At 47.1% G+C, this 24,481-nt stretch overlaps 1 protein-coding gene across 1 annotated transcript in view; it reads left to right on the plus strand.

Moving 5' to 3' along the window:
• The first annotated feature begins 16,333 nt into the window (after window positions 1-16,333).
• Window positions 16,334-24,481, plus strand: part of LOC147736787 (uncharacterized) — a 43,488-nt gene continuing 35,340 nt past the window's right edge. Inside the window, exon 1 of the mRNA XM_086953486.1 lies at window positions 16,334-16,376. The gene's annotated coding sequence lies outside the window, so the exon portion shown is untranslated. The remainder of the gene's footprint in view (window positions 16,377-24,481) is intronic.

Consider the following 24,481-nt stretch of genomic DNA (forward strand, 5'->3'; position numbering starts at 1 on the left):
TTTGTTTTTTCAGTGAGTTTATTTTTGTAATGTAAATTAATATTTTATTACCATATCTAAAGCCATCCCCTACAGCAAAAGCCCTTTGGCCATGTGCAGCGAGGAGTTGGCTGCAGGGTCTGGCCTGTGGCCAGTGCCTCCATCTAACAAATTGGTACAGTCCCCCACCCCAAGCCACTTTGGGCCACATTCCATCCACCGCAGCTTGTTTTCTCTTAAAAGAAGGAGGCCTTTGAACCTCTCCACTTTGGGCCCCAGGGAGCACATCTCCGGGGCCTCACTCACCCCCACTTTAATTAAGGCACCGGAAGCCAATAGTTGTCCAGGGGAACCCATCCCCAGATCCTGAAATTCAATTATAAGGGGAAGGGGCATATGCCTCCTCCCTCTTCAAGCCTTAATACGCTCCGGGGACCCTCTCCCCTGGGGTGGAATCCATTTGGGAGGGGGGCTCACTTTCACCCTCACCAAGCCTTAATGGTTCACTTGGAGTTGTAAATAATTTCTTGCATTTTATCTGTATGTCTGTGTATTTTTTTACACTCACACCAAAAAAAGTCAACTCGCTATGGCGAGCCAGATTTATTCAGGACAAGCTCGTTTTTGAGCCGACTCGCCCTTTCTAGCGAGCTGAAAATGCAGGAAGACAAACTGACTTTTGACACCCGTCTCTGAAAGCGGAGCAAATGTGACAAGATAACAAGATTAAAAGGCATCTTTATTGCTCACAAAGTGAATGAGCAATAAAGATGCCTTTAAATCAAGTTATCCTGTCACATTTGCTCGGCTATCAGAGACGGAGGTCAAAAATCAGTTTGTCTTCCTACATTTACTTTTCTTTCTGTGACTGAAGTAGAGGACTTTGATAAGTGAACTGTGTGACAATTGTGCTGAAACCAGTTCACGGGTCAAGTACATTACATTTAGGTCGAATACATTTTTCAAGGTACTAGACTTGCAGGTCTAGTAACATTTTTCTGAATTTTTGTCACAGTATTCATATGTGCCGCCTAACATTAAACATTGAGGATAAGCATCAATCTGTAAGCATAGCAATGTTAAGGAGCTCTTGTTTGGTGCAAACCTATGATTGTCATGACTTGGTAGTGCAGTGGTTGCTTCTGAATTTACCACAAGGAGATAATCGCCTAAGCGGAACTGATCACTGGACCAACCAGGACAGGTACACAATTTTAAATCCGATACATTTATATATTTAAGGTCTTAAATAGCGCGAACATGACCCAAGCGGGTATCAGAGCGCTTTACATGATACTAAAGAAAGGTGAAATTGGTGGCTTTCAGAAACGAAACCTAGCGATATCAATAGATATATTAAGTATTGAAGGAATTCTGGGCCAAACTGACGTCTCATGAGACATCTGGCTTGTTGGGGGGTAAAGGTGATTCCAAAGAGAGCAATGAAGATTGAGGCCAGCTGCCAGGCATTCAGGAAATATAAAAATAAAGAGTTAAGAATGGTGTGTCCTTAATGGCTGTCACATAGGATGAGTCATGGAAGGAAGTGTGGCAATATGCCAGGACAGATGTTTTACAGAATAATATATTCCAACATCTGCATTGTACAGCCCTGCCATCCTGGTAGTTTAAGATCACAAATAACTAATACATCTCTCCACCACTTTTTAGCATTATCATTTACAGATATGGATCCATACTCTATACTGCAGGACCATCAAATTGGACATTGAAGAAACCTTCACTACACACTGGATGCTACTGATAAACTCAAGGCAGTCATTTGTAATACCTCAGAAGGATGAAAGGCTCGACGCATCTTTACTAGACCCATGTGTTTAACAATGTTATAGTTACGATTGTCAGAAGGTCTCCCCTCGAACTTCTTTCCACAAAGAAAAATATTTTAGGTACAGATTATTAAGTCAAAATAATTAGTTCATTTTTTTTATTTAGTAATGAGTTGGTGATGGGATTAAGCGATTATTATTATTTCCAATTATAGCGTACTGGCTACCCAACGGGTTTCCAGACGCTAAGCATAGGTAGAAGTGTCTAAATGAGAGATTAAAATAGCCACATTTTAAGGTGCTTGAGAAAAAGGAACAGAGAGGTACAGTGTCTTAAGAATTGCAGAAGGGCATTCCCAAGTTTAGGGCCCAGGTATGCGACGAATTCTGGGCACAGGGCACAAAGCCTCATTCTCAGATCTCAGCCTCAGACTGGACTGATAAGGAGAGGCCAGCTCCAGTGCATAGAGAGGGCCCAGCCCAGCTCTACCTTGAAATATGAAGCATAGAGTTTTAAACTCAACTCTTTTCAATTGGACGCCAGTTTAGTTCACGAAGAATAGGAGCAGCCAGGGCATACTTCGAAAGCTGAACAAGCATTGGCATAGCCAATAGGTCTCGCTTTTGGGACCTTATAAGTGTTTAGCCATGCAACAGTTGGTGTACTTGCACCAAGGATATTCGGCTGCATAACTAAATACTTATAGGGTCCAAAAAGCAAGACCTATTGGCTATGCCAATGCTTGTTCTCATTGCAAACCAATTTATAGGTGTTTATTTTCAGATCTGAGGCGTATAAAGAAATCTTTGTGCGGCGTCGTCTGTGGATGGTTATGTGAAAGTGTTCATTTTTTTCTTTCATTTACTTCCGTTGGTTTTGTGCGTCTTTGCTTTTGATAGTGGGTGTTGTCTGACGTGTCTTTTTTCTCTGGATGTAATAATCCCATATGGATGTAGGAAGACGTTGTGCCCAGCGCATTTTGGACTGTTTGCTTCAGGAGACGTTAGCTTTCCACAACAATTACTGAGGACATGGGACTGTCTTGCTAAAGCTTATTTTGTCGAAATTTTTATGCTTATGGCTTTGCATTATTGGAGCTTGTACGTGTACCCAGACAAAGTTGCAATACATACATGTATAAGCGAGGGAGACAGGAAACACATGACCCTGAAGTTGGAATCAATGTTGTACACATTACTTGTAAGTCATTTACGAATTACAGCCGCATTCAGCATCATGTGTCTCTTCATCGGTCTTACCCTCATTAGGAAAATGCCACAGTGAAATGTGCAGTTTGACTAATAATTCTAAGAAACACACCCGCCCAAAAATACGAGTATGAAAATAATGCAGGATGTCAAAAGCACACGATATTTATTAGTAAAGAAAGATCTGAAAGCAATCTTACTACAAAAGGTTCACAATGTGTTCTTACCAGTAGGAGTGCGCTTTTGGTCTGTGAATGATGGCAGAGACCTGGAGTCGTTAAGGTTTCTGTGAGTGATGACACAGGCGATATGTGCTTTGCATAGGTGTCAATGATGGAAGGCTCGGTTTGAGTGATGTCAAAAACAGTTTGGGCTTTGGGTCTGTGTGAGTTATGACAAAGGATGTGTGCAGTGAGTCTATGTATGTCATGATCTTGGCAGACACAGCGTGTTCTATACATGGCATTACGAGTGATGCAGACAGTGGGTGAGATGTTATTCCGTGTGACGTTTGGGCTCTGTGAGTGATGGCATACAGAGGGTGTGCTTTAATTCTGTATGAGAACTGGTCTCTGTGAGTGATGGCAGAGCGAATGTGTGTGATATTGTCTGTGTGAAGATTGGGCTCTGTGAGTGATGGCAGACAAAGGTATACTGTTAATCTGTGTGAGGGTTGGTCTGTGAGGGATTGCAGATATAGGGTGCAATATTAGTGTCACGGTTGGTCTATGTGAAAGTTTGACTGTGTGTGGGATGGCAATCACAGGGCACGCTATTGGTCCGTGAGGGTTAGTATGTGTGAGCGATGGTAGACACTGAGTGCGCTATCAGTTGGTGTGAAGGTTAGTCTGTGTGAGGGATGCCATACATAGCGTGTGCTATTGTTCGGTGTGAGGGTTGCTCTGTGTGAGGGAGGCCAGACACAGGGTGCGCTATTAGTTTCTGTCAAGGTTGGTCTGTGTGACCTATGGTAGAAACATTGTTGGTCTGTGTCTGGCACAGGCGTGCTATTGGTCTGTATCTGACAGCAGACTTGAGTAAAACTGCTCTAAAGGACACTTCACTGTGAGGCGACTCGAACTGCCTTTGATTCCGGTCACGCGCACACATGTGATTACAAGCCCGGAGCAGGATGTGAGCACTAGCGTTGTGCGTGGTCGTGATGATGCTACAACATGCAAGGGATGCGCGCGCGAGCATTGTGCGTGATCGCGATGACGCTACAACATGCAAGGGATGCAAGCGCTTCTGGCAAGCTGATCACCAGCCAAGTAGCATTTCTCAGAGCCCTACTAAATGCCTCCCCCAGACAGCGCATGCGCTGGCTCAGGCGAGACCTAAAAAAGAGACTTGCAGCTGATTCTGCACAACCTACAGACGGCGAATACAAGCCTTGTCTATTCCCAGGTAGAGAATATTACCGTAATCCACTCGTGCGAGTAACAGGGCCTGAATAAGCGTTCTTTGTGCCATGTGAGGAATGATCCAAATAATCTTCCTCACACTTCATCGCGACAAAAACAGGTGGATGCCGCTTGGGGTCGCATAGACAGGGTTTTATCCAGCCAGAATCCCCATTTTTTTACTTGAGGGATAAAGTTAGAAGAACCCCCAAAGACTCAGGCAAATGTTGTGGACCCTAGAGCTGTAGATTCCTACCTAAACCCATAACCTCGGTTTTATCATTTTTGAATTTAAGGGAGTTACTTTCCATAGAAGAAGCAACTCGTCTTAGACCAAGATGAAGGACATCCGCTGTGCCATCATTTGAAGGCGTGACCTGCAGGTTCATAAACGCTGTAGTGAACATGCTGCCCGCGGATCTATCATACCAGGTAATATGATACATTTCCAGTAGATTTGTACTTTGTTACAATGATAATTCTGACAGAATGAGTGGTCTGCTGTGCTTTTGCAATCAAAACAATTCCTAAAAAATACATACATACTGATTGAGTGTCATACACATCCGGCGCCCACCGATGAAAACATACTGCATACGCTGAGTCTGCTGACTTCAGCTATTGGTTACACTCTCAGACGAATGATGGCATTTTGATCATCCCCCGACTAGACTCTGCTCTCTTCCTCCTCAGTCCGCCTCAAGACTATCCTTGCACATGATTAAGCGGCCTCACGATCCTCGGTCCACCTCCACTCAACATTCAACAAGGCTACCTCACGACTCTTCCACTCCGCCTTGAAGACCCGGGACCCCTGGACTGCTGATCCTCCCAGGTCAACTGAAATTAGCATTCAACAAGGCTTCCATAAGCCTGAGCACGCTTGGACTACCGAACGGTCTTTTCTTTTTGCTGACGATTTTCTAATATGCTCAATTACCTTGAAACAATGCTGTAAAGCGCTCCGATACCCTCGGGTCTGGTCAGCGCTATATAATACTCCTAAAAAAAACAACAATTCTTTTTAAAATACCTGAAAATAAATGCAATTCAGTGCCAGGACAGAGTGCCCGGTCTTTCAATGTTCCTTTTTCTCTTTTTACATGTTTATTTAGTTTATTTCTCTTTTATAAATGTTTTTAGAGCAACCTGCTGCTCTCCACACAATAAAACTGGGCAGCTTGCTTGACAGACATTTCATTTGTGGTGCACTGCATCCAGAATGATCACTTCTACTAAACTGGGCAGCAATCTTGAGACTCATTATTTTACCACTCCAAGATTTTAGTAACACTGTGTCAGCAAGCTGTGATTGGAAGTAACATTGATACTAAGCAAAATACCATTCAAAGGCGGGTGTCCAACTTGGAATGATATTTGTTCGGTGATTGGATGTTTAATCGCAGCAAGACAGCCACCACAATTCATTTAAATCTGGCAGTTATGAAGGATCTTGAAAACAATGGGAAATTAAATCCAACACCAGTGAAATCCAGGAGCCTGCTGATAAGTACAGTTTCATTATTTAATGCAAGCATATGCTTGCCATGTTTACGCAGGGGCATATTTTTTTTTTTACTTCTTCTCCTTTATCTTCTACTAGCTTCCCCGCTGCGCATTGCTGCGATCGCAGAAGAAAGGAAACTTGTTATTGATAACATTCAATTTACATTGTGTCATTTTTATTGAAACGTATTCATTTTAATATGGAAAACATTTCAAAGTGTCGTTTTAATTCTGTTTATTTATTCGAGTGCTTGTGAAAACACGATATTTTTTGTTTTTCCGTCCGTCTGGTGCGTACACAAATAAATCAGAAGGTTTTCCGACGCGTGAGCTGGCCACATACAGTTGTCCATGTGAGAAACACGGATTCTCCAAATCTAGTCCACACACTTGCAGCGATTGTCCTTGTGCTTTGATGATGGTCATTGCAAAAGCGAGTCGCACCAGAAACTGTAAACGTTTGAATTCAAATGGCATATCTGTTGGGATCATTGGAATACGTGGCAACAGTATATCTTTGCCCTTGAATTTCCCATTCAAAATTGTAGCTTCGATGACATTGTTAATTTATTTTATTTATGTTTTATGCCAGAAACCTTCGTAGGAGTGTACTCAACAACTTCCCAAAGTTTCATGGCGATCGGATGAATGGTGCAGTAATGCATAAAGGACAAACAGACAGACATACATTCGTTTTTTTAGATATAGATATGCCTGTTGAGTTTGTGTGTGTTTTATCATCGGTAGATAAGTGAGTGAATGTAAGAATGAGTCGTCCCAGGCTGATGGGGTGGGTCTGAGAATGAGGACCTCCGTGTTGTCTGATTTCAGCTTCAGTCTTCTGTCCTACATCCAGTCGCCGACGGCATTCATTCCTCTGTGGAGGTTGGCTTTGGCGGTGTGGGGGTCTTCGGTGAGGGATATGATCAGCTGGGTGTCGTCGGCGTAGCAGATGATGTTGAGGTGATGTTGTCGTGCGACGTGGGCGAGCGGTGCCATGTAGATATTGAACAGCGTCGGGCTGAGGGAGGATCCCTGTGGGACGCCGCAGATGATCTCGGTGGTTTTTGAGCGGAAGGGTGGGAAGCGGACGCTCTGAGTTCTGCCGGAGAGGAAGGATGTGATCCAGGCCAGGGCCTTCTCTTGGATTCCGGCGTCCTGGAGGCGTGCTGATAGGGTGCGGTGGCAGGCCGTGTCGAAGGCTGCTGATAGGTCCAGGAGGATGAGGGCGGCTGTTTCTCCTTTGTCCATCAGGATCCTGATGTTGTCAGTGGCGGCGATGAGGGCGGTCTCGGTGCTGTGGTTGCTGCGGAAGTCGGATTGGGAAGGGTCCAGGATGTTGTTGTCTTCGAGGTAAAGGGTTAGCTGTTTGTTGACAATCTTCTCTGTTACTTTTGCTAGGAACGGGAGCAGGGAGATGGGCCGGAAGTTCTTGAGGTCCTTGGGGTCCGCCTTGGGTTTCTTCAGTAGGGCGTTGATCTCGGCGTGCTTCCAGCTTTCTGGGAAGGTTGCTGTCTCGAAGGAGATGTTGATTGTTTTCCGGAGGTGGGGCGCGATGGTTGTGCTGGCTTTGTTGAAAACGTGATGAGGGCAGGGGTCGGATGGGGATCCGGAGTGGATGGAGTCCATGGTTTTGATGGTGTCTTCGTCGCTGACGTTGGACCAGGCGGTCAGGCGACTGGTGCGGGTGGAGGTCGCAGGGGTGTTGGTCTCGGTGGTGGGTGCGGGGGTGTCGGGGTTAAAGCTGTCGTGGATGTCGGTGATCTTGCGGTGAAAGAAGGTGGCCAGGGAGTCGCACAGATCTTGTGATGGTGGGATGTCGTTGGTGTTGGAGCTGGGGTTGGAGAGTTCTTTCACAATGCTGAAGAGCTCTTTGGTGTTGTGTGCGTGTGTAGGAAGGTGGCTACCTGACTATGGTTACCCCAGATTGTTTGCCTTGTGTTTCGCTGGTTTTCGACTTAGTTGGCCTGGTTCCCTGCTAATCAGGGCCCCAGGCTGTCTGCTCTCTCTGTAAAATGGATTCCATGTACCCTAGGTGCAGAACTAGATTGGCTTGGGTCACCTATCAGCCCCTGTACAGAGCACTATAGGTGCGCAGGGCATAGGTGCCACCAAGGCCTACCAGGGGCTGCAGCATATCTTTTGCTCCCCCCTGACTGGTTCTTAAATTGACACCACTGGCTGATCACTCAGCTGGGGCAAGGTGGTGTAATCACCCCTTGCTTAGATATAGTATGCCTATATCTAAACCTATCTGGACACATATAAACCTGTGAGTCACTCCTATGGAAGGCCTTATCATTCCTGGAGGCAGAGTGCGTGGTTTAATGTGAGATGGAGCTCTGGCATGAGCTGAGCCTGTCTGCAGCTGTCGGGAACAACTTCCTAAGCTGATCCGGGATAATGCCATACCATATACTATTAAGTACCTTATAATCCTCGCGGTTATATAGCAACTTTGGTTTGACTTTATCAAAACATGTCGTGTAAGGTGTCATACGAATTGGAATACTACCCCCTCGCCAGTCCTGGCGACGGGGGTAGCATTCCACCCCTCTAGAGGGAGAAGACATGTTACTTTGCTGAAACGCGGTTGGTTTAAAATGAGCCTCAGATCCACAAAATGGATGCCTCTGCCACAGACAAGGGTCTGGCCTCCTGCTGCTGACCGAAACTCAGCAAATGGTGGCCTGGACAAAGGGTTTCCTGTCGCAGGGCGGTGTCAAACCACCCCAGACAGGAGATAGTGGATTGTAGCAGGGAGGTTTCAAAGAAACCAGACACTGCCTGGGGAGCACAAGGCTGCCCCTTGCATAATCCGGCCAAACCGGTTCTGGGGCATCCCAGCCCCAGTCCCAGCGCGGCCTGGATCAAAGGAAAGGGGTGTATCCACCCCCTTCCTGGGTCCCACCCATAGGAGGGGACCTAGCAGGATGTCCAGCCCACCAGATTCGAATAAGAGTGGGAGCAGTGCCAATGCAACTCAGATAATCCTGAAGAAACATAAGAAACGAACTCTGGACCCTTCGACCTACTACTCGACGTATAAGACTGAAGAATCTCCCTTGTGGTCAAGGAGTGACCACCCTGTGCAAACAGGCACCATCCAGCACCTCGACCCTTGCTTTGTTGCAGTTCCCGCCGGAACTCGAGCGACAGAGATCAACGAGATCAAGCGTGCCTGCCTTCCTCCAGCCCGATCCACAGTCCCTGCAGAGCAGAGACCCGTGGAGGCGACCGGAAGCGTGGGGCACGCCATCTTGAAAAGGCCACGAGACGCTGACCGTGCATCCCACGAGTGACCCTCGAAGCTGTACACCGGGGTTTGAGAAGCCCCAGCCCCGAGCTACACTTGCACCAAAGCTACCCCCTCCACACTCGACGAGTGCTGCGTGGGGCCCTTCTGCTTGTGTTGGCTCGACGCGTTGGCCCGGTCACTTGCCAGCTGGCTTGTGGCCCCTGTGCCGACGAAAACCCAAAATCGACTTGCTTTTCTGGTTGCTCCAGATCTGCACCAGCTCCTGTGAAAAGGAGCCCCCACTCTGACCCTCCTGGTCTGAGTGAGAAGCAATCTCCCGGTTCCGCGTGGATTGCTTTTGCCAAGTGCTGTTTGCTGCAATCTTGAAGCCCACGGTGCTGACGGTGAGAGCCTACGTGGGGCAGATCGTGACCTGCTCCTGGACGTCGCAGATGCCCCAGAGCCCACGTGACAGTGGAGAGAAGTCTCTCGACAACTATCTGATAGCGCCCGACATTGCCTGGTTCCGTCCTGGTTCCACCCTGGTCACTGCTGAGTGACCCAGACTCTGTCCCCTCTGCTTTCAGATTCATCTCGACTTTGATCCACCCTTGGATCACACCGGACACTTCTGCTTCCCATCGCCTGCAGCATCTTCAGCTCCAAGCACCAAGAGCCTGCATGTCAAAACCCGACGCCACTTCGACCCTGTGCACCCACTTCCTGTGGGTGAGGTAACATTGCAACGCCGGTGTGCCCACGTTGGTACACACCTCTAGAGTCTGTGTCTTAAGTGTTGTTCCTCTAGGTTCAGCGGAAGTGCCCTTAAACTAACTTTGTGTAACTTTTAAGCACCATTGACATTGCATTGGTGCAAGCCGCACTTTTACGTGCTGCACCCGAATCCCGCGGGCTTTTCCCGACTTCAGCATTGCTAGTCCAGACTGCTCCCAGTGATTCCCTAGGCCCTAGGCCTAACCACTGTTCGATTGGTATCTCTTATACCACTTTTTTAATATATGGTTTGAGTGGCCACCCGCCCTCATTCATAATTGTGCAACTTTATATGTTATACTGTGCTTTTGGTTTAACGCTTGTGCCCCTTTGCTCATAAAGAGTACTGGGGATTAATTTAGAAATAAACACATATATTTTTATAATATATACTTGTGTGGTGTCCTTTCATTTGGTATTACAGGATTGTATGTGGTAAAACAGCTCGCTTAACACGACCTCTTAAGTTAAGCCTTTAAGGCTGCTTAGTCCATGCTACCCCTAGGATAGCTTGTCTAACAAGGTTGACTTACAACCAGACACCATAAGGGATTTTTTGGACTGATACAAGGTGGTTCCAGAATTGGAAACATCACATATCAGGCCAACTTCTCACAGCGTTGGTTTCTAGGCGGTCCACGAAGGCGGTCTTCTTGGTGGTCCTGATGAGTTGGTGGTGTCTGCGGGTGGTGTTCTTGTGGGCTGTGTGGCTGTCTGGTGAACGGTCGCAGAGCCATTTCTTTTCCAGCTTTCGACAGGTGTGCTTGGAGGTTCGGAGGTCTTCAGTGAACCAGGCAGCTTTCTTGTTGGTGTGGTTGGTTGTGGAAATCTTGAGAGGGGCAAGGGTGTTGACGCAGTCGTTGATCCACTGTTTGAGGTTGGTCACGGCGGTGTCGGGGTCAGTGGGGTCGGCGGGTGGTCTCAGGGCGAGGGTGGTAGTCAGTTGGCCCTTGGTGACCTTGCCCCAGCAGCGGCGTGGCAGCTGTTGGGTGCGGTGGTGTGTGGTGGGCTTCCTGAAGGTGAAATGGATGCATCTGTGGTCGGTCCAGTGGGGTTCGGTGGTGTGGTTGAAGGAGACGTGGGGGCTTGCGGAGAAGATGGGGTCCAGCGTGTGTCCGGCGGCCTGGGTGGGTGTCAACCAAAATTAGGCGTTTGCTTAATTATGTACCATCCTAAGACGCCTACTTCTTTTTTGCATTAAAACACATAACTTTGTAATGTTAGTAGCCCACTTCTGAACAGTACAAAAAGTCACTATCAATCAGGTAATATGACAATCCTATTTACAATAACAACCATACATTATTGTACTGATGAAATAAACTACTGTCAATACATTATAAGGATATGACAGGCCATTGGCGAAGTCACTGATCAAAATAAAGAGAACACAGCAATTCTGCCATTTCCCCGAGGCTTCATCTTATTATGATATGGTTGTGGGCTCTCGTTCACCGGGACCAAAATTGATGTACTTTGCATGAAGATCCATTACTGTAGGATCACTTTAAAAATGGTGGAAACCACTTAAACTGTGAAAAGCAAATGGAAAACTATACAGGAATGCAACCAAAAAAAGACTCTGCTGTCATTATAAATCAGGCATAGGTGAAAACACTCATGATACCCTTTCTTAAGATGGGGGTAACTGACTACGCCGCTTATGGCAAGCTAATCCATTTCCCTAAACTACTGTGTTTCACGGGCTGCAGGAACTTGCTTGTGCATGCTGTGTCAGAAGCTTCAGAGTGTCCTGTAACCTCTCCTTATGTCAAGAGTTGCAGATAGTTCATTTCTATACCTGTGCCATAGGCTGCATGATTCACATGGCTTGGCCTCTTCTCCCTGCATTCAAAGGCTGTAGGGAACTTGGACATGTCCACTCTTCAGTCAAGCGATGCAGTTCAGTTACTCACCTAGAAAGTGTCCACTTCCTCACAATGCTCATGTCCTTTCATACTAGGCCTCATCCTCGACTTCACCTACCAGGCTTCCCCTTCTTATCACCCTTCTACTGGGGTCTACTCAGTGGCGCTTCCAGGCCTTGCCCCTGCCGTACATTCATGAAGATAGTGGATATCTAGACTATTGTCTTCTCAATGACCCCATTCCTCCCTCCTTTCGCAACTCCACGACTAGGCCGAACATCCCCGGACTTGCATGGACCGGTAGCAAGCCCTCCCCTTCTGCCCGGTTGCTTACCGCCTCCACGGCGTGCTGCAGTATAGGTGTGATCTTGGAGAACATCCTGGAGTGCTGCAGCCGCTGCCAGGAGTTCCTGCTCAGCTCTTCCAGCCGCCACTGCCGCTCCAGGGTCAAGCCGGGCCGGGGGTTAGCTCTGCTAAACAGCCTGTGGGGTTCCCGGACACCGTGGCACTGACAGGAGAGGCAGAGCACCGAGCTGGTGCTACCACCGGCGACCGCTCGGAGGCACCCGAATCACAAACCACCAGCTGACAACTACTGGGAATGACTTCAGCAGGTGGGCGTCCTTATGCTTTCAGATCGCACGGGTAAGGAAGAAGGACAGTCAAAACAAATCAGAGGGTCCGCCACACCTGAAACTGGTTGTGCTCCTTTCATTGTATTGTACGAGTAGCATTCCCGTTCTAAAATGGAGAGCACGTGCACGCTAAAAGCAGTTTACCCCATTACAATGGGTCCCCGTCGACGAACAATGACGTACCCATGGCTACCTCCCACATCCGTGTACCGGGGGCGGTGAGCCAGCTGGAGCGTCTTCGGATCAGCAGAGGCTGCTACAGGCAAGGGGTGCGCAGACTTTTCTGTTTTCCAGCTTTCTTATCTTTATGGGGCCAAACACATGGCCCCATAAAGATAAGAAAGCTTTTACTTCAGCCGGAAAGCGGATGAGCCCGTCCAAGTGGGCCGTCTGAAAAACAGAAAAGTCTATGTAAGAAAGTGCTCTTTCCCAATGGCTGCTTTTTTAACTCGTTTTCGTAGCTTACTCATTCCTGATAAATGCCTGTACTTTCATAAACTTATATTAGGGGATGAAGCTACTATGTTCTTTTACAGACTTAATGACCCCAACTACTTTAAACGAGTACGGTTTAAGACGATTCGAGACACAGCTAATATCTGGCGATCTATCCTTGTCAGGAATAACATCTCCTTATTTCATGCCAAAACACCACTTTGGTATAATCCAGGGTTATCAGGTGTCTTTCATGATTCAGCTACTTCTATGTTCTCGGATAATGGCATAAATAATTTGGGAGACTTGTACGACCATACTGGATTTTCTACTTTTGTAAATCTAAAGATGATGTATAAATTACCAGAAAGGGCTTGGTTTAAATACAATCAGATCAAGGACTACATTATCCGTAGAACAGGCCTTGATAGCATATCTGAATCCGAAATCTGGAACTGTATGTACAGGGAATCTGACAAAGCATTGATCAGCTGTGGTTATAAGACTTTTTCTATCTTACACAAGGATGACATTAGTAAGGTTGCAGAAAAATGGAGCACAAAATTGGGTGTGAATGTAACACCAACTATGATAACTTCCTCACTAAATAGCCTAAATAATGCAGTTCAATCGGCTAGTCTGAAATTACAGCTGTTTAGGACTTTGTTTCAACTGTATTATTCACCTGACAGGATTTTAAAATGGGCTTCTAATAATGAATCGAACGAATGTAATGCTCGTACAAAATGTCCTAAATGTGCACACAAGGGGGCAAACATTGTTCATATGTTTTTTTCATGCCCCGAGCTATCTATTTTCTGGAAAGATGTAGCTGGTGTTATCTCGACTAAATTGGCTAGGCCAATTATACTCACGCAATTGGATATTTTGATTGGAGTCGTTGGGGTAGACAATAGATCTCGAGATCTGATGAATATACTTTTTACATGTGCCAGATTAACTATTGCCAGGGCCTGGATACAAAATCATCCCCCCACGGTCATGGAATGGTGGCTTTTGGTCAAAGATATTTATAATATGGAAAATTCCTTAGCGATGATTAAGGGGTTGAGGCAAAAACGGAAGATACAAGAAATTTGGGGAGTAATTATGTCTTAATGATATAACAGAAATATTGATTTTCAGTATTGTTATTTTGATGCCTTATCTTATATGAGCTGTATGACACTGTATATATATGTATTTGATGTTACTCATGATGCTAATAAAAATGTTTAAAAAAAAAAAAAAACAAACACATGGCCCCATAAAGATAAGAAAGCTTTTACTTCAGCCGGAAAGCGGATGAGCCCGTCCAAGTGGGCCGTCTGAAAAACAGAAAAGTCTATGTAAGAAAGTGCTCTTTCCCAATGGCTGGCCACCGTTTAGCATAAACGGTGACGCCAGCCAATGGGAAAGAGAGTCGGGGCTTAAAGCCTGATACTCAAAGCCCCTCTAATTCATTAGATCTCGCCAGCGAGACTGCGCAGCCTACGCAGGCTCGACCTAAAAAGGTATGAAAATGTACTTTAGTGCAGGAATGTGGTGAGATGCACTACAATGTGTTACACTAACCCCTGATGCGTGGCACTTGGCACGGCTGATACTTGAAAATGCCTCCTCACAGGTGGAACATCATGAAAACTCTTGCACCTAAATTCAAAACGAAAGTGAAAAACAGACTCAACAAAGAACAGCTTTCACCTAGTCTGAATACAGAAAGGCAGACTCTCTTATCCCTTGAAGATAAGTGGAAGAAGCCATCAGCACCAACTCCCTATAACGTACAACAGCCTAGGAAAAGAAAAACCAGTAACAATAAATACAGAAGCTGTTTCCCTCAAGATTAAATAAAAGCACCTAAAAGTGATTGAATTCGGCAAACTCCTCCTTTACTCAAGCATGTCGCTAAATTGCGGATTTGTAAAGTGTAACTTATCGCCCCTAAGGGTATCCAGGCGCTGGGGCCATTGGGGAGATTAAGTGAGCTGTTGCCCAGAGTCACATGATGCTGAGCTGCGGCGAATGCTGGGGCTCGAGCAGTGAGCCCTGTGCGCCGGAGTCAGCTGCTCTGGCCGCTGCGCCACACCTGTCCCCGGAGCCCTGTGCGCCGAAGTCAGCTGCTCTGGGCGCTGCGCCACACCTATCCCTGGAGCCCTGTGCTTCAGAGTCAGCTGCTCTGGCCGCTCCACCACACCTGTCCCCAGAGCCCTGTGCTCCGGAGTCAGCTGCTCCGGCCGCTGCACCACACCAGTCCTCGGAGCCCTGTGCTCCGGAGTCAGCTGCTCTGGCCGCTGCACCACACCTATCCCTGGAGCCCTGTGCTCTGGAGTCAGCTGCTCTGGCCTCTGTGCCACACCTGTCCCCGGAGCCCTGTGCGCTGAAGTCAGCTGCTCTGGCCGCTGCGCCACACCTATCCCTGGAGCCCTGTGCTCTGGAGTCAGCTGCTATGGCCGCTGCGCCACACCTGTCTCCGGAGCCCTGTGCTCCGGAGTCAGCTGCTCTGGACGCTGCGCCACACCTGTCCCCGGAGCCCTGTGCGCCAAAGTCAGCTGCTCTGGCCACTGCGCCACACCTATCCCAGGAGCCCTGTGCTCTGGAGTCAGCTGCTCTGGCCGCTGTGCCACACCTGTCTCCGGAGCCCTGTGCGCCGAAGTCAGCTGCTCTGGCCGCTGCGCCACACCTATCCCTGGAGCCCTGTGCTCTGGAGTCAGCTGCTCTGGCCGCTGCGCCACACCTGTCTCCGGAGCCCTGTGCTCCGGAGTCAGCTGCTCTGTCCGCTTCGCCACACCTGTCCCCGGAGCCCTGTGCGCCGAAGTCAGCTGCTCTGGCCGCTGCACCATACCTATCCCTGGAGCCCTGTACTCTGGAGTCAGCTGCTCTGGCCTCTGCGCCACACCTGATACTCAATACTATGGCTGACTTGGAAACTGACAGGTTTATTAAGTGGGATGTAAAGTTGGATCCTTTCTTACAACTGTGGCTGTCACTCCTCATATTTACATTTATAAATGAACTGTCACTCTTTAGTTTCTCTTTCATATTTACATTTATAAATGAACTGATGCTCTTTAGTTTCTCTTTCATATTTACATTTATAAATGAACTGACGCTCTTTAGTTTCTCTTTCATATTTACATTTATAAATGAACTGACGCTCTTTAGTTTCTCTTTCATATTTACATTTATAAATGAACTGACGCTCTTTGGTTTCTCTTGCTCTTTTTCTTGTCTAGGGTGAAATGTTTAAACATTTAATTCAAAGATACATTTATAAACCTCTGCTTTGGGGTCAGTGGAGGCTGGGCCTGGCAGGACTCACTGCTGCTGCTGACTCTGCCACCGCTGACCCGGAGACTATTCACCCTCACAGGAAGAGGAGAGCTTCGCAGCCTCCGCTGCTTGTGCTGTCGCTGCCGCCGCTGACCCGGACTTTATTACCTACAAAGGCCAGGGAGAGGCTCGGTCTGCTGCTGGCGCTGACCCGGAAGTGATTTGATACAATTGAGTGAGAAGGAAGCATCGAGGGAGGACAGAGGGTGAGTCTGAGAAGGACCCAGAGAGGGGAGGGGGAGGATGGAGTAGGAGGGGCTGGGGCAGGAGGGGCTGGGGCAAAGGAGGGAGAGGTGGAAGGGGGAAGGGAAGGAGGCCCTGGGGCAGAGGATGGGGGAGGAGTGGGGGCTGAGGAGGGGGGTCAGAGGAGGAGGGGGGCCCGGGGGGAGGGGCGACTGGGGCATGGGAGGGGGAGGGGGGCCTAGGGCAGAGGATGGGGGTGGAGGGGGGGCAAAAGAGGAGGAGTGGGAGGGGGGACTGGGGCAGAGGGGTGGGCTGGGTTAGAGGAGGGGGAGGGGGGCCTGGGGTAGAGGAGGGGGGCCTGGGGCAGAGGAGGGGGGCCTGGGGCAGAGGAGGGGGGTCAGAAGAGGAGGAGGGGGGTAAGGAGGTAGGGGGGTGATCTTGATATTGTGCTCACTGATGTAAGACCTTTTAAGGCAGAAGAAGTCTGTCCTGAATGTGAGTCTTTAGTTCATAATCGGAGGCCTCCTCCCCTCTCGTGGCCTCCCCCCCCCCTTTGGTGGCTTCCTCCCCTCTGGTGGCCTCCTCCCCTCTGGTGGCCTCCTCCCCTCTGGTGGCCTCCCCCCCCTCTTGTGGCCTCCCCCCCCCCCCCTCTTGTGGCCTCCCCCCCCCTCTTGTGGACTCCCCCCCCTTCTTGTGGCCTCCCCCCCCTTCTTGTGGCCTCCCCCCCCCTTCTTGTGGCCTCCCCCCCCCTTCTTGTGGCCTCCCCCCCCTTCTTGTGGCCCCCCCCCCTTCTTGTGGCCTCCCCCCCCCTCTTGTGGCCTCCTCCCCTCTTGTGGCCTCCCCCCCCCTCTTGTGGCCTCCCTCCCCTCTTGTGGCCTCCCCCCCCCTCTCGTGGCCTCCCCCCCCTCTCGTGGCCTCCCCCCCTCTCGTGGCCTCCCCCCCTCTCGTGGCCCCCCCCTCTCATGGCCCCCCCCCCTCTCATGGCCCCCCCCCCTCTCGTGGCCTCCTCCCCTCTCGTGGCCTCCTCCCCTCTTGTGGCCTCCACATGGTTCTTGCTCAGATCGCAGCATCTTTTTGTTCTAATTTCGAACTTCTTTTCAGCCGGTGCGAGGCTGTGGAGACTGCACTGTTCATTGGAAATCATGAAGACATGAAGTAGAGGTGGAAGGGAGAGACAGAAATGATGTAGAAGGATATGTGAGGTGGAGAGAGGAAAAGTATACAGAAAAATGTGAGGTACCCGGATGGAAAGATGAAGAGTGGTAGATACAGGAAGATGTGAAAGAGAGGTAGAGAAATAGGTAAAGTTTAGAGTGAGGTAGGGAGAAGGTAATGTAGAGAGGCAGAAGAGGACAGTATTCCAAGGGGGAGGTGAAGAGAGAGAGACAAAAGCAGCAAGAAGTGGACGATGCACGATAGAGAGAGCAAAATGAAAAGAGGTAGAGCCCAACATTTCAGGTAACAAGAGCGGAGAGGGGTGAAGTGTAGAAAGAGGAATTTGAAAACATATATGAACTAGAGAAAGAGAGGTGATGTTAATATGGAGATATCGAGTTGTGGGAAAATTAAAGAGGAAGAGACATTTAGGTAGAGCGATCCGTACAGATAAAGTTTGAGAGAGATAGTTGAGGTGGAGGGGGTGAGGTGAAGTGGAGAAGGAGGTCCAGAGAGAGAAATATGTGTTTGCATGAAAGAGCGAGCAAGGGACAGAGAGGGTTGAGGATGGGCAGAGAGAACTTTACATATTTAAAGAGAGAAAAGTTCATGGTCGAGGTAGAGGGATAGAGGTAGCCAGAAGTAGTAGTAGTAGTAAATATTTAGAGAGGTGGAGGAAAGGGAACAGAGGTAGAGGGTGAGAAAGAGAGGTGGCGAGAGTAGTCCGTTAACTAAGAATTATGTAAATGTTAAAATGTATGTAGTGAGCGAGGGTGGTGTGGCAGAGAGAGAGAGGAGATAGAGGAGAATGGGGAGGCATGGAAAGGGCAGGGAGAGAAGTAGAGGTAAGGTAGTAGACATGAAGAGAGGATGGAGGTGAGGTAAAGCTAGAGATGAGTTTGTGTGAGAGGTGAAATGGAATCAAGGGAGAAACAAGGATGTAATTGAGAAACAAGATAAGTGCGGTACAGAAATAGGGATGAGGTAGAGAGTTGAGTAAGAGAGCGGGAATCGAGAGCGATTAGATCTAGATGTAAGTACAGAGACTGAAAGAGAGACAAGGGCATGAGAGAGAGGTATAGAAAGAGAGCGAGGCAAGGGCATGAGACAGAGGTAGAGAAAGAAGAAGCTGAGTGAGGTATATTGGATGAGAGTTGAGGTAGAGCAGGCTGAGTTAAACAGATCAGGGATTGATAGAGGAACATAGAGAAGTAGAGAGAGGCTAAGAGAGAAGGTGAGGTTAATCTAGAGATGATTTAGTGTGAGAGGTGAAATGGAATCAAGGGAGAAAAAGGGATGCAATAGAGAAACACAATTAGTGTGGAACAGAGATAGGGATAAGGGAGAGAGTTGAGTTAGAGAGCAGGAATTGAGAGCAATTAGATATAGATGTAGGTACAGAGACTGAAAGAGAGACAAGGGCATGAGAGAGAGGTATAGAAAGGTGGAGCAGAGTGAGGTATATTTGATGAGAGGTGAGGTAGACGAAGCTGAGGAAAAGAGATCAGAGATAAAAGAGAGGGTGGGGGTATACATAGAGAAGTAGAGATAGGTTAAGCGGGATGGTGATGTCAAATAAGGAGAGAGGGATGAAACACTCTCATTTCACTATAATTGCCATCAGCTGCCGGAGAATGTGAGGGTTAAGGCTGAGCAGACCAAGCATGCACAAGACAATGTGAGGTTTAAGGCTGGTCATGCCAAGCATGCACAAGAGTGTGAGGGTTAAGGCTGGGCAAAACAAGCATGCATAAGAGAATGTGAGGGTTGAGGATGGGCAGACCATGCATGCACAAGATTGTGAGGGTTAAGGCTGGGCAGACCAAGCATGCACAAGAGCATGTGCGGGTTCAGTCTGGGCAGACCACGCATGCACAAGAGAATGTGAGGGTTGAGGCTGGGCACACCAAGCATGCACAAAAGGTTGATGAGTGTTGAGGCTGGGCAGATCATGCATGCACAAGAGAATGTGAGGGTTAAGGCTGGGAAGACCAAGCTTGCACAAGAGAATGTGAGGTTTGAGGCTGGGCACACTAAGCATGCACAAGAGAATGTGAGGTTTGAGGCTGGGCACACTAAGCATGCACAAGAGAATGTGAGGGTTGAGGCTGGGCACAGCAGCATACACAAGAGAATGTTAGGGTTGAGGCTGGGCAGACCAAGCGTGCCCAAGAGAATGTGAGGGTTGAGGCTGGGCAGACCACACATGCACAGTAAGGAGCAGATACATTATTTTTAGTGCAGCAGTTAGGTACAGCGCTGTTCTGTGCGAGGGAGATAAAGCAGTGCTGAGCCAGATTTATGAAATACAGCACGCTGCTGCACACTGCCCCGGCACAAGTACACAGTCTACCTTGTGCCATGCAAAACCTTTACACCATAGGGCAGAGGAGTGTGTGCTGGCTAGCATAGGATTAGTACTGGAAACACACCATTCCAGTATAAAATCCTATACATAGAGTAATCCTTCTACACTCCACAGGTTGTGGTGTTTGTGCTGTGAAGTGCAGGGCAGGTTGTTTTTGTGCTGTGAAGTGCAGCGCACATGCAATGTGTGGAGTGTTTGAAGAAGTGACAATGTTTCTCCGTGTTATCACCTACTTCAATTGCTTTTTTAACATAAAATTAACAGACCCTCAGTACTCTCACAATGCGATATTGAAGCCTTGTACATTTTTCCATATTTCCGCGCGTCGCTAATATATGAAGTATCGCGTGTCCATGGTAGTGATAGAAAGGAGGAATTTATTTCTTACAGAATGCTCCATCCACAGATCGCTTCCTCCTCAGATACTGACACCTTCCAACTCCCTCAACATCATTCCAGATGCAGTGTTGCCTCAGACTCTGTGTGAAGAGTGACCCGTGATTATTTGAGGTGTTACATGTGATTGTGCAGATCTGTGCCCACCCTGTGTGTAGGTCTCTGGGAGTAGGTGATGCTCGTGAATGGCTTGGACGAAGTCTAACCTTTCAATACAGAATGTATGGAAGTGATTTGTGTGTGCGAGACGGTGTGTATGTGCTTGTTTATGATTGGGCCTCTCGGGTGAATACATTTTATATATGAGTGTGTAAGCGACTGATCCGTCTGATTACTTATTTCCAGTGTGTGGGTCTTTGTGCCTGGGGGTTGAATTGTGTTTCACGTGTGTGTGTGCACGGCAGAGCACAATGCCTGTGTAATTGTGCAGCATTGAAGATGTGGTTAAGAGATATCTGGTTTGTTACATTAATCCATTTATAAATGAGGTGTGAGGCTGTACAAGTGAGATTTGGAGTTTGTGTCGCATCTGTGAGTATACAGTTGAATGGAGTTTTTAAAGAGCTGTTTCTTTGTGTGTGTGCTGCAAAAATGTTGCCAAAGACAAGCCTGTCCACATTCGCTGGGACCAGGAAACACGTAGTATACTCAATATTTCTCATAATCAGCAAAGGATCTATTGTCTTTAATGTACACAGATTTTAGTACCCCCCCCCCCCCCATGCTTGCCTCGACTTTAGAAGTAAATGTTGTGTATGCCAGCCACACATATAGGGTAATCGGGCACTCAACAGCACTCACTGCGGACCAACAAACAATAAGACTCTTCTACATCCTCAGATTGAGGAGTCGTTAAAAGCGGCTTTACTAAACCCACCCTCCCTAGGCAAAGATATGGTGGAAATACTCAAAATATTAGAATCTCCTAAGCCGGATATCCTGTTCTTAACTGAAACCTGGTTGTCCGAGGAATCTACTCCACATCTCCAGAAGCCAAACCCGAAGATAACCAAAAGAGAACAAGCTCAGAGGAAGGAGTGAGATAGCAGCAATTATTCACCAGTGGATCCACACATCTCTGAAACAAATTACTCGAACTGAAGGGGTAGATCTGTTTTCCTTTCTCAAGTTTGGAATTGATGACGACAACTCGGCCCCTAAAGATAATGAATTTGCTGAGTTAATGATGTTGAGTTTACACCAGCAAATGACATGCTCAGATCACATGAAATGAAGTCCCTAAGATCTGATCTGGGCATATAATTTGAATCGATCCAATATAATCATCCCATCTTGCATAAGGTCCAATCAGTATTTGATCAGCGTTGTATTCCGGTAGATTTTTCTAACTTGATCCACAAGCAGCAAATGAAACCATACACACATGGCGATACATTAATACAGAACCAGTGTTATCAACACTCTCACAATCCCACCCCTGCCCCACTTACCATCAATTGAAGACGTTCTCTCCAAAGAAAAATAATCCACTCTGTGGCTCAGACAGGCTAGTTATAAACCGCATCAGACCGGTGCTCTGGTACAAGGTAGAGTTAAAGAAGGCGAAACCTGCATTGCTTCGAAACTGGCGGGAAAGGGATGATGAAGAGCGAAAAATCAAATTTAAAATTGAGCTTGCAGAATATAAAGGCAAAACCGCTCATGCAAAGTCCTCTGAATAGGCAAATAATAAAAATTATTTTTTATATCCTAAATGATTTGTCGCCCCCAGATGAAATGAGAACTTCCCTGACTCCTATCGGGGCATTCTGTGACAATCCACATACTTAACAAAAAAATTCTTCAAATATAGTATAAACAAATACAGCAGCAGTAATTCTGAAGTCAAATCAAATCAAAACAAGCTTTATTCGATTTTAAAATCATAAAAGCAGTCAATTAAAAACATCTCATCTCACTTCTAAAAATATAAGGGTAAACATAAATATGTACAAGTTCATAAAACAGTTCATTTACTGTCTCTATTTCTAGTTCGTCAACATAAAAATAACACATCCCATATATTTTCTGTCAAACCTCTAAACATTTAAAATGTTCCTTGCTCTCAGTATGCTTTTTAGGAAACCCACCATCGTTCCAATGCAATAATAGTTCTCCAACATCTGTAAATACAAAAGAGCTGGACGGCATTGTCTCCACCCCCCCTGTTTTAATAGAGGTATAATCCATCTATGTCGTTCATTTATGTACAGAATAGGATTACATGGATAGTTGTTTATGGAGAGATATTATTGCAGGGGCACGGGCATTATTCCCTTGACCAATTGTTCATGTCTGGGTGACTAATCAAACGATGCAAGGTCCCAACTCTAAAACATGTTAACACGTATCCATCGTATCCCCCTATACAACACAATAGATACGGATGGATGTTATACCTTATAGTAATTATTTGGTGCTGAACCACCATACATTTATTCGTTTCCAGAGCTAGCCTGTTCTCTTCCAGGAAAGTCATACAAGCTTTTTTGAATTCCTTCCGATATATGGAATTCATTGCTTCAAGTAGGGAAAAGTATTCCGGACGCCCAATATCCTGCATAAAGTTTTTTACGTATTTTAGCCAAGTAATCTTGCTGGCATGGTCTAATTTCATTGCGTCGGTCAGGATTTCCTTTTTTAGATCTGTGCTGGTGGAGGTCCAAATTCTATGCCAGAGCAGCACAGGTTGTACCTTCATTAAGTCTGAGATGAATGATACTCCTACCTCTCTGTGGCAGTTAAAAATGGGGTGCTGGTGAGAAATCTTAAGGCGTTTTCGACATGTTGGATTGGTGCACAATCGTGAAATCCCCATATACCTGTCCCAAAGGTTGCTATGCTCACGCATTTATCCTGGTAGATTATCAGGAGAATTTCGGGTGGCCTTTTGCCCAGTTTTTCATAAAATTATTTAAGGCCACAGTAGACTTCATAAACCAAAGGCTCCTATTCTTGATCACTTGAGCCCAAGACCCAGTATGGTTAAATAGGACACCATGATATGTAAAAGAGTTAATAGGTTCCACCCTGCTCCCTGAACCTTGAAAGCTTCGACACTTTTGTTTCCCCCTCCCACAAGTCATTATAAAGCTTTTCTTTGCATTCATTTTCAAACCCAGGTTGTCCATAAAACTAGTATAAAAAGTAAGAGCCCTTTGTAAACCAATCTGGGTACGCGCCATAAGTAACGCATCATCAGTGTAGAGAAGGGAGACTATCGGACGCTTATTTAAATATGGCGGGTCCCTAGCGTTTGACACCTACTCCTGTTCCAATGCTTTGGTATAGAGAGTGAACAGGAGTGGTGCCAAAACGCATCCTTGCCTCACTCCCCTCTCCACTTTGAACAGAGCGGTACACTCTCCCTTAAGTCCATAACGAACTTTAGCTGTGGCACCAGAGTATGTCTTAGAAACTGGTTTAGTATTGGGTCGACCTTGAGATCACTAAGAACGCCCCACAGTTCGCTGTGTATAATGCAGTCAAATGCGGCTGTAAGGTCGACGAATGCCAAATAAACTGTCCCTGATTTAGCCTGAGTGTACTTTCCAATTAGTTGATTCCTAAACCAGATTTAAAACCATACTGTACATTACTTAAAATATTGTTTTTCTTCTGCCCGTGTTTGCAACCGATCTAAAACAATCCTTCCTGCTAACTTCATAAGGGACTCTAATAAGGATATCGGGCGTTAGCAGGCGCGATTTTCCCGATCCCCCTTCATAAAAATTTGGACAATGATCCATTCGCACCATGTATCTATAAATCCTTTTGCACAGCATGCTCGTAAAACCGGTGTTAATATTGGGGACCACAGCTGCGGAATTGACTTAAATAAATGAATTGGTACCCCATCCAGGCCTGGGGCCGTGCCACTCTTGCTTGCATTTGTGGCCATGGTTACATCTTCCAGCATGATATGAAAGTCAATAGGCAGAAAACCCTGCCCCCCCCCTCCCCCCCACCCCTCCCCGAGCTCTTGCCTGAAGTCTGTCTCCCTCTCTGTGGCATTCAGTAGGGAGTAAACATTTGAAAAGAAGTCCACCCAAGTTTTTTCCTCAATTGCTACCTCAATGGAAGGCGCATCGGGCTTGTTAGTAAAAAAAGTGCGTTCACGCCCTGCCAAAATAGGGAGCTGTCTTTACTTGTTGAAGCTTGTTTAAGGTCCTCCCAAGTCTTCTCTTTCATTTCATTTATCCCAGTTTT

This window comes from Lissotriton vulgaris, chromosome 1_2 (assembly GCF_964263255.1).
Source record: "Lissotriton vulgaris chromosome 1_2, aLisVul1.2, whole genome shotgun sequence".
In the NCBI taxonomy this organism is placed as follows: domain Eukaryota; kingdom Metazoa; phylum Chordata; class Amphibia; order Caudata; family Salamandridae; genus Lissotriton; species Lissotriton vulgaris.